We start from the raw sequence: 12,013 nt of genomic DNA on the forward strand, positions 1-12,013 counted from the left end.
CCTCTTTCAATCTCCAACTTCTATCCTGAAATTCCTGGTAGTGTTCATTTGGTTTATATCGTCCCCCATCCCTCCCCCCTCTCCTTTCCACAGATCTACCGACGTCCCTGTTCTCGACTGTTGTTGTGCTTGTATGCTTTCCTCTCTCTCCCCCTCTTGTCTCCCACTCCCTTTATTGTATGTTTTATGTGTCCATGCATGTTTTCTTGTTTAATGTGTTAGCTCTTACACGAGCCTCGACTCTGTATACAAAAATAAATAAATAAAAATGTTTGCATCCTTGTTGATTTCACTCGAGGCACATCATGAGTGCATTATGCTGTTCGGCAAGAACTGAACATTTGCATCAACCACTTATCTTCATGTACGACTTTATTTAATAATTGTAAAATGTGAATTTGAAGGTATCCAGTATATATGCCACCTCGTTATGGTGCACTAATGCTGAATGCTTCAACACCTATAGATTCTTCAAATTAAGTGGTGGAAAATGGCTTAATTAGGCGCACTTTGGCAAGCACATACGTACACATGTCCAAGTAAATAATGAAAAACTCCAAAGAGCACTCAACGAGAATTAAGACCCGTGGGACAGATGCCTTGGCTGCCCTCAAGATGCGTGCAGGTGCGTATCGGCTTTATGAGCCTGTACGCCGATTCAGAGTCATGGAAGGAGCATTGGAGTATTCATCTGTGGCAGATGGATGATGAAGGTAACAGGGGCATTCACAATGTTCTCGGAATCACATGCCCAAGAAGCAGCTGTTTTATCGTTATACAGGTATGATGTATAATGAGGAAAGACATGCTTTTATTTACGGTACTCATTTATATACATTTATATACATAGCATAATGGTGAAACCAATGTGGATTTTATGTTTAAAAGCATCAAATTTGGTACAGTGGTAGACCACTGCATACTGGTGAGTCCACTGAAATATTTTGCAATAGAGCCACCATTTCCAAGATGGCCCCCATTAGTTAAATTCCTGATATTGTTGGATTATATTGAAATTGCAGTTTGCATTTTCTACTCTATTTACCTTTTACATATATTACATTTGGGACATTTTGTAACATCAAAATAAACAATAAAAACATGATTTTTTCAAGTTGGCAATTTGTTGACCCATTGAAAAAACAGTCAACAACTTGATTTTTCAACGTTATTCATAACACATATAAACTAGAAAGCATTCCAAAAAGCAAAGCCTATCCGCATCCACTTTGCACTCAAACTAAACTTGACGAAAACAACAGCTAACTAGAACGATACCTGGTGGAGCGCATACCTCCACCAGGCTGAGCAGCTTATGGTTTGTACCCCACTGATAGGTCGGATCTGGATTTGGACCTGAACCAAAATCTAATCGGCTTGTTCTTGTCACCAAACCAACTCATCCACCAAGTTTTGTCATAAGACATCCATAACTTTTTGAGATATCAAGATATATATCGCTTTTCACCCGATCACTCAACGGTGAAGAATCACTTAAAATTTTTTTTGTTCTGGATCCGGATTCGAATCTTCACCAAAATTAAATTAATTATTCGTTGTCAAACACCAAACCTGTCCACCAAGTTTCGTCTGAATCCGTCCATGACTTTTTGAGATATCCTGTTCACAAAAAGACAAAGAGGCGGACAGACTGAAAGAGTTGAGTTCAAAAAATAACCTACGCCCACCTTTGGTGGTGTAGGGAAAAAAAACATTGTTGTGATTTTGGAAAATTGCACCCCGGGGAGAAAGTTTTTAAGTAACAGCCCATGGTTTTCCTCCATGTCACAGATATGACATTGCTATTGCAGAGCTGGATCTTAGTTCTTGTGCTAATTTTATGGGGGGTTTTTTTTTTTACCTCCATCACCGAAAGTGTTTGTGTATGAGCAGGATATCTCAAAAAGTTATGGATGGAAACAGACGAAATTTAGTGGGCACGTTGGGTGTGTGGATGAGTTGATTCGATTTTGCTGAAGATCTGGATCTGAATACTGGAATTTAAAAAAGTGATTCTTCACCATTGAGTGATAGGGCCAAAAACGATATTTAAAAAGTTCAGTACAAAATGGAAACTGTCAGCCTGGTGGAGGTCCGCTCTCTACCAACTGCTGTTGTAGCTCCAAATATTTTTGCAATTTGTGAAGTCATGCTCTAGTTTTTGCAATCTGAGATCTCACTTCATCTTCCCATTCCATCCTCACTGATAGTACTTTCCAGGTAGATTAATCTGCCGATGCTATACAGTGAAGTCTCTCCAATATTGAGATTTGTATTATCATGTTTAGGCTCTATCTTCCTTGACTTTGTTTTCTTTGTATTGATTTTCAGGCCAATAATGTTCCCCTTCTTGGACCTGGCATCCGTCTGCTTATGCATTTGTTGAAATGAGAACAATAACCTTCCTAGGATAATGATTTGGTGTATGCACAATCTTGATTTTCTGACCCCTACCTGCTTCTCTCGAAGTTCCTTATCCACAGTATCCTTTCGTCTTGATAACAGCATCACATTAAAGACTATTCCTAGTACAGACAAAGGTGTAATTCCTCTCCATAAGACCATCTTTTTAAGGGATTTTTTGTTATAATTCCCCTCTTCGAGTCCTAAGGATTTTCCCCTTGTTTGCACGCAGTATTACAGACATTGAGTGGCTGTTTTCTCAATGTCTGGTCTACCAGGTTTTGTCATCTCTGCTGATATCAAATCGATTTCTGGTACTTTCCCATTCTTGAGTTTCTTAATTGCAGCTCAAATTTCTGAAATGGTCATGTATCAATATCCTAGTCATGTGTTGTGTCATCATCAATGTTGATTTTGTTGGGTAGAGGTGGTCTGTTAAGTAGCTCCTGAAAGTGTTCAGCCCATCAGTAATTACCTTCCCAATCCTGCTTTTAATGGGAAGACATTTTTGTCCCCTTTGACAAGATAGTGCTAGGTTGTTGATTTTGTACACAGTTCTTGAATTTACTTCTTTAGAAGCTTCTTTTGCCTGTCCAGTATTTGCATCTATCCATGCTCTCTTGTCCTTTCGTGCATCCCATGTAACTTTATCTATTTCATGATAGTTTGAATGGAGCTCTGTTTTCTTAGTCTTATTATCTTAGGCCTTTCTGTCTTTACATTGTTTTATTAGATTCCATGCTTCGTTACTTATCCACTCATCTTTCTTCCTCTTTTTGAAAGTGCTTTTACTTTAGCACAAGCTTTAGCCTTTTGGAAATGCCCTTTACTCTGTCACATATACATGTGAATTATTATATAATTACCTACCCCTGTACAGAGTATGGAAGAATAAACGATTCATTCATTCATGAGGCTCATCACAGGTATAGATCATAGTTTGAAACCATTGTCAGGCAGTTTTACAAGGGGCAAGGAAACGAATTTACAAATGCTTACAAAACTATCATTAAAAAAATCAAGCTTTCATTCTGGTATTGAAAAATTCGGGATTATTGATAACTCCAAACCTATAATCGATAGCATCCACAATATTAACAATAATGGCAGAACAAAATTTTTATTGACTTGTGATTTTTCCGCATTATGCAGGAAGATTCCACATGACAAACTCATATTGGCATTGGACAGAGCAATGGATAAAACATTTACCAGAGCTAGGAAAGTGCATGCACATTAGAGTCTATAAAAAAGACCACACCAGTCTAAAAAAAAAAAAATCCTTTTTTAAGGCCATTTTCCCTGCTAGAGCGGGGGTTAGCCTTGCAGGCCCCATGCCAATCATCATGGTTCACTTTTTGAAGCAATGTTTTTATGGCCGGATGCCCTTCCTGATGCCAACCCTAAGTCGCCTCTTACGACACGCAGGGATACGGTGTACCTATTCTAAACCGGAGCACACACCGGCACATTCATCCCGGCAAGCTGGTACTCAATTTGCCGACCTCAGAAGGATGACAGTCTGAGTCAACCCCCCTGGCGTTAATTCAACGATCGACCGGGATTCGAACCCAGGATCCTGGGATCCCAAACCAGTAACGACCATACTAGTCTATAAAGAAAAATCCATTTTCCTGCAGGTTTTTTTTTGCAAGAAAAAACTTCAGGAGGCCAGGTATTAGATTTGAACAAAGAACAATGGCTGCTTTACATATGGCAACAGGATACTCCCACAGACAATGGGGATTCCTATGGGTTCAGATCCGGTCTCTTCCTTTGCAAATTTGTTCCTACCCAAGTACGAGTTTGATTAGATCCAGAACATGAGCAGAAATAAACTAACATCTGCGAGAAAGTGCGGAAATATCTTGATTCATTAATAATTTACTGGAAATTAATAATAGGGTTGTAATTTTTTTTTTTTTGCAGACATGATAGAGGCTCATGAAAGAGGTAGTTTCACGATCAGTTTCATGATGGCATCTATACAAAACAAGTACAAAAAGTTTTAATTAAAACAAAAGCCACGTCGATGTTACACAATGCCTAGATGCAGCTGTGCCTATAACGTCGATGTTATAGGCACAGGACATTCCTATTGATTCGATTACTTGATGTTATTTTTGTATAGAGTGAAAATATATCTCGGCAATTTCCCGTGTGTGGCGACGAATTTTTTATATATCTCGGCATTTTCCCATCTGTTATTTCAGGCGGTGTATGACTGACCATGCCGCGATTTAAAAAAAATATATCTCGGCAATTTCCCGAATGTGGCGACACGTGAACGAAGCTATGCTCCTCTCTCCACATTATTGTGACGACATATAAATTAAATATTTCATCGTGACGATTGCCATCAAATGGACGAATTTTTAATATATCTTGGCATTTTCCCGTCTGTTATTTCAGGCGGTGTATGACTGACCATGCCGCGATTAAAAAATATATATCTCGGCAATTTCCCGTATGTGGCGACACGTGAACGAAGCTATGCTCCTCTCTCCACATTATTGTGACGACATATAAATTAAATATTTCATCGTGACGATTGTCATCAAATGGACGAATTTTTAATATATCTTGGCATTTTCCTGTCTGTTATTTCGGGCGGTGTATGACTGACCATGCCGCGATTTAAACAAAATATATATATCTCGGCATTTTCCCGTCTGTTATTTCGGGCGGTGTATGACTGACCATGCCGCGATTTAAAAAATATATATCTCAATGGACTTGAAGTTACAGGCCTTTGAGAATTCATTTCGTTCTATAAAGGGCAACTTTCATCGGATTTTCTTCCCGTTTTTTTTCAACCGAGTCTAAAACTATGTTAGCGACTGTGAAAAATGAAATGATAGATCGAATTTGATTTGAAATAAAACTGTGTGAGAGAGGAAGACACCACGGGCCTACAAAACAGGCCTCAAAGCTATGCGAGTTAATAAAATGGTGGATATTTGTTTATATGAAGCCTCTCCCACAATGGGTGGAGCTATGGTTCCCAGAATGGGTGGAGCTTTGAGGTTTTGTCTTCTCTGCAAGAACAAGAAGAACAAGAAGAAGAACAACAACAACAACCACAGCAGAGGGCACTCTATGACCAGCGTCTTGCGACGCGGCTAAAAATGGTATTAATAAAGGCAAACGAAACTCAGTCTTTTATATACAATTACAAATCGATATCTAAAACAGTAATACATTTCACATCAAATAGTTTGACAGACGAGATGTTTATCCATTCCAAATAGGATGCTTTTTTGGACAGCTGCAGTCCTAAAAAAAAAGAAGCTTCCAAAGCAGTTGTGAGGCTACAATCCTGGCCGGGTCACCATTCCGACTCATGAAGTCAGGGCAGGAATTTGGAATTTGTACATGGTGCCGGAGATAACTCGCGTACTCTTCATGAAGGACACTGTGGGATCCTTAACATCCATCAACTAATGCCGGCAGATGGGACATCTAGTTTAACCTCCGTCCTAGGTACGGCACACACATTGATGAATCACCCTGCCTGTGAAACACCGGGATGTCAGGAATAGCTGGAATTAGATTCAAACCCAGGCGAGACATCTTAGACACGAGCGTGAGTACTTCTAGGCCATCCTGGGAGCCCGCAGGGAACATATCAGTGGATTTAAATACAGTGCTGAGGCTCGTGGAGAAGCTAGAAACGGATCAGGATGTAACAAAATAAAAAGAACAGCAGAAAGAGAGGTGGGGGGGGGGGGGCGGGAACACCAGCAGTAAGGTTCTGGGACAAAATAGAGGCAGACTTGGAGAACTATGGGGCGTTGCGAAGACTAATCACAGAAGTGGAAGGAAAAAGTGGAAATTCAAAGAAAAACTGGAGGTTTGGCAAACATTGTGTGGGGCTGATGAGCCGAATGGCCTCCTCCTTCATTGAAGTTCCTTGTAAGGAAAGTCCATTTATTTAAGTTAGCCTATTTTATCTTTGGAACCAAATCTTGTCATTAGCTTCTTTAATTGCTTTAATCATGTTTCTCTACCTTTTATTTTCTTGTTATACAGCTTGGAATGCATGAGCAATGTCATTGATTCATTTTGCTATATTTCAAAATTCCCACTGACAAGATTATGCTCCAAACGGAAGAGTGCTTTAGGTCTGTTTTTATTTCCTTTAGCTCCGATTGCCAAAAGCAATCTAAAATCCAATAGAACCTACACTCGAACATCAATTCTCCATCATTGTAATTTTTCATTTCTCAATGGACATTCTTCATAAGAAATGGCCGGAAGAAAGCAATTTGAAATATAAATGATCAGAGAATCAGCCAACTTGTTTCAGCAAACTTTCCAAACTGTGCCATTTAATCCACCTTGAGCAGTCTCTGCGGATATAGTTTTTCAAGAAATCCGAATTTCCTCGAAAGAGAAGACATGCTTCTCATTTGCCATTAACGTCACAAACGTAAGATTTGTAGAGGATCTTGAAGACAGCATTGCTCTTTCTTATTCTAAAAGTGTGAAATGTGGTGCTACATTTTTATATATATATATATACATATTAAAAAAATTATATATATATACATAAGTTTAAAACACACCTGGTCACAAGTGTGCCGCACTGACCGGGTCCTCAGTCGAGGTCCTCAGCATCATCCCGTTTCGGCCCTTCAACCTCGATACGATCAGCTAAGGTGGGCCAGCAGGGGCACATACACATCCACATGCAGCAACTGCACCTGGATGCGTACATACCCCCACCCCCAGCCAGTGCGAACGCAGACTACAACAGCAACACCTCCACATCCAAAATCCACAGCACCAAACAAACACGGTGGAACACTGAAACACCCACCTTTATACCCTTCACCACTCACCAACAAAACATACCAGATCATGCATACACACACATACACACATATATATTAATATGTGTGCATATAATATATATATATATTGTTGGGGTTTTGAGAACCCTGCACTTGTAAATTGTTGTAAATATACCCCTTTGTAAATAATTGTAAATACCTCCATTTCTTGTAAAAGGTCAAAGGTCGTCCACTAGTTAGTCCACATTGCAAGACGTAGCGAACCATAGGCCCTCTTCGTAGTTATTTCGTTATTATGTCTTTCAGGTAAGGCTGTGTTTCCAATAGTTTGACTCTACGTTGCATTAATCAAATAAGATAGGTCCCCTTTCAATTTCCCCAATCATCTCCGCTCTCCAAAGTTCCCTTCAAAAGCGGTGCGAGTGGTTTTCCATCTCGCAAGCCGCCATTGCCCATGTGCTCATCTCGGAGAAGAAGGGGGGAGGAGCCGCCGGATCACGGGCATGGCACCAACTCATCATCAAAGGTGGAGTCAGCCAGCCGGAACCAGCCAACCAGCACCGCTGTGAGCGACCCGGTAGGCGTGCCCTCGCAGCCCGCGGCTTGATCCGGCGACAGCCGATAAAAAGGCAAGAGGAGGGACTGCTTAGGGAGATGACCGAGGAGGAAGAACCAAGAGACACCAGCTGAGCTGAGACATGCTGCAGTAGAATTCAGAGAGAATTCAGATAAGCTGCGAGAGACGAGCTGCAGTTGAGTCGAGTAATAACCAGCGCTGACGACCGGGTTTTCGTCACTGAACCTGAGCAAGGGCGTGCACGCGGGACACCAACGGCGTGCCGCGATCCCCGGACCTCCCTGCCCGCCAGCTCTGTGGACCATCTGCCCCTCTCATCCTTCCAGCCATTCCTGCCTGCAATTCCCATTCGTTTACGTGAGTTTGTTCTGTCTGTATTGTCCTGGGGATAAGTAAGTCTGTTTAAGAATTGCTCTGTGTCCTTCTGCTCCTTCCATTTCCTGTATATACATGCCCTTTCATTTCCTTATAGTTAGTTAATAAACCTGTGTTCTTTCTTCTTACTTTGGTTTCATTCTCGTCCGATCGCATTCGTGATAGAGTCAGCGATGGGTAAGGCCGCAAGGGTACACATCAACACAAGGTAATGCAGAGGTGAGGTGCGCATGGAGAGCGAGCGGAGAAAGCTCGTCCTTGTCGTACGTCACCCCCCCTCCCCCCCGTCACCTAATCTACCCTTGCCCACTACCCCATATTTACACAACAATTTACAATTACAAATTCGTCACTAATGTCGCGTCTTACCCATATCTCCCCTAATCCAAATTCGTACCAATCCCAATTTATAACCAAATTTGCCATCACCCAATTCATCATCAATCCCTCTTAAGGAGGAAGAGATGGAACAACAACACAATGTCACACCCACGTCATGATGCGTCTTACACTCCAAAACATTTGCAACAAAAATAAACAAACCATGGTGTGGTGTGGAGTCCTGTCATCACCTCAGGTGAGTGGATGTCGATGGTGCGAGGAGATTTCAATCCTAATTATCCTCTAAATGACTTTAACACTTTTACTCTACCCGGGGTCTTTCCCTGCCAAACCATTGGCCATCTTACACTATGTGGTTCTAAGAACCAAACTCCCATTGACCAAACTGTGGTGCTCATCAATTTGGGGTCTCACTCCCCGGATTCAACTCCCTGTGCCTTTGCACAATTTCAGGACTGGGTCATGTGGCGGTCCCAGCAGGTCCGCTCACCTGCACACATCCGCCACTGCAGTTGCCTCCGAGCTTACCTGCTCCTTACCCTCACCTATCTACCTGGGGAAGGCCCTCTGGTGCTCTCCCCACTCGGTGCCCTCTCTGGCACTGGGCTACCCGGGTCCGTCCTCCGGATCCTCGGGCCCCATTCACAACTCTACCGGCTCCCAGAGCCCACGTGCGGCCTCACCTGGCCGACATCCTCACAGTGGCGGAGTGCCCATTTAACCATACACACTAACAGGCCACACGCCCAGCCATTTCACTTCACTAATGCACCCATCCACACACCATTCTACCACATGCACCACAGATACCAATATCCAACCACAATTTACCTATACCCTCTACCTAACTCTTAAACTACCCTCCCCGGGCATTCGTGAAGGGGGTCCATCCTCCCCATCCACTCCCTTCGCACCAACCACTCCACTCCACATATTCCACACTACTCACTCCACACCATCCATTCCATACTCCATTTACTCCAGACCAGTTATTTCATTCAACCATTCTCCATACACCTGTTCACTTGTACACCTGTTCACTTGCACACCTGTTCCATCACACCTGGTGCTCCCTGCACCCTCCTTCCTCCAGGACCATTCGCTCAATACAATGCACAATCACCTCACACTTTTCACAATACGCTGCCCAATACACTTTCAATTCTTCAAACCATTGCCTCAGGCACTCAGATTTTCCCACGCTCACACACACATCTTTCCCGAGCATTGCCTCTCAATTCCTCATTTCAATAAACCACACCACAAACACACTGCATCATCTGAGCTGACTACCCCCCTTCTGAAACTCGCGCTTCCCAGTCGCCCCTTATACTATTGCGCTCCCTCGTCGTTATCAACCAGCTAATCTATTCTACGTCCCCACTACTTGTACAATGCCACTACTTAATTCGACAGTTACCTATGGTCATTTTTCTAGATCCCTAATCATTATCCTAACCCGCCCTCGGCGAGCTTACACTGCCCAACCCCATAATCTATAGCTCATGTGCCCGGGCTGATGGGAGGGATGGCAGAGTTGCCATTCTCCACATCGGGCATCTCCCCTTATCAATTTTGCCCATCCAATTTTTCTTGCCAATCAAAATTTGCCAATCTTTACTGCCAATCACCTTCACCAATCAAAATTACCAATCCAATTTGCCAATCATATTCCCTATTCCCAATTTCGAATCGAAACACTATCATCTTCACAGTCAGCAGAGAGTTCGTGGGGGCCACATCCTTACACACATATGTATTAATATATGTATGTATGTATATATATATATATATATATATATATTGTTGCGGATATGAGGACTGTATTTTTTTTGATTGTGTGTATTATTATTATTGTTATTCTGCGCCTCCTGCCTCCGGAGCTGTGTAAAGGTCAAAGGGCGTCCCATAATTAGTCCATAAAGCATCCACACCACAGCTAATCATAGAATACCCCTGTTCGATAGCTTATATCTTATTATGTGTTTTAGGGTAAGGCTGTGTCTCCCATTAATTGAAATACTCCATTGCACCAGTGAAAGAGATAGATTCCCTTCATTCCCACTCCCAAAACTTCATTCCCACTCCCAAAACTTCCATTCCCACTCCCAAAACTTCCATTCCCCCTTTTCGTCAATTGCCATTGCCAAGAACCTCCCCTCCAATTGCCGCCATTGACCACGAGGCAGGGTCGGATTATAAAGGCGTGTCTCCACCTCGTCATAGAGGGGAGGAGTGAGTCAGCCCCACTCAACCAACCACGACCAAGGGGTTGGACTTGGAGAGGGTGTGGAGAGAAACATCGAGGAGGTTCGCGAAGGTTGAGGGGCGGGGCCTATATAACCCGCAGGCAGGGCGTTCCCAAGGCAGACAAGGGAGATGAGCTTTGACGACAGAGAGACGAGAAGAAGTCCAGGGTTGAACTGCAGCTCGAGCCACCGAAACTGCACTCACTGCAGCTCGAGCCACCGAAACTGCACTTGCTGCAGCTCGAGCCACTGAAACTGCATTTGCTGCAGCTGGAGCCACCGAAACTGCAGCCACAGCAGCGTGAGGCCTGGACGGCAGTTTGGAGCAGGGCCGCGAAGGAGCGGCGGCTGCCCACGAGTCGATCAGCTGCAGAACTAGTTGGACCTCCCTATCCCGCCAGCCATCCACCAGCCACCCACCTGCCATCCCTATCATCATTCCCCGTGTAAGTGTGCTCGTAGTCTGTCTTTTGTCTTGTCCCTGGGTAGTAACAATAAGTCTGTATAAGCTAGTATTTTCACTGTGTCACCTGCGTCTCATTTGCTTGTAAATAAACGTGAGTGCTGTCTTTTTGCTTATGTGTGTGAATAGTAAATAAATTTAGTAGTATTTCCAAACCTTTCTTTGCCTTCGTTTTCCTCTTTGCATTCGGTCGCTTTAGAGTTTTCCCGATTGAATAGCGGTGGCGCGATCCGGCCAAAGTTTGGGGCAAATCGGGTATTAGTCGGGGAATAACTGTTCGGTCGCGGTAATACCAACCGCTCGGTAAATAACATCTTTAACCGCGTCCGTAACAATTGGTAGTCAGGAGTTGGGATTCGAACCTGGGACTAAATTTATTTAGCCCAAATTTTGGACACCAATTGTGTTATTACAGTAACAATTGGTGTCTGGGAGTGAGATACGTGACCCGAAGCGCGCTTAACGCGCTCAAAATTACGAGCTGCTGGAAATTTGTGTTGTTTTACAAAAACCCAAATTTTGAAATCGCGCCATGGCTGGTCAAGGCGATCGGATGCCGGTGGGTGAGCTAGAGATAGACGGGGTGGAGTCGACCCAGGACCTCGGGGAAATGTATATGGAGGATGTGGTTGAGGGGGTACCAGACGCGCAAAATGGCGCTCTCGCGCACGAGGTATCAGGCGCGCAAAATGGCGCCTTTGCGCACGCGGTTACAGCGGCACCAAATCTAGCCGCGCCCGTGACCGTAGCAGCGCCGCTGGGGAATTCGGACCTTTTTATGATACAAATGGGGGCCCTTATGGAGAGG

The sequence above is a fragment of the Myxine glutinosa genome, chromosome 2 (genome assembly GCF_964187855.1).
Source record: "Myxine glutinosa chromosome 2, kmMyxGlut1.1, whole genome shotgun sequence".
Taxonomy (NCBI): domain Eukaryota; kingdom Metazoa; phylum Chordata; class Myxini; order Myxiniformes; family Myxinidae; genus Myxine; species Myxine glutinosa.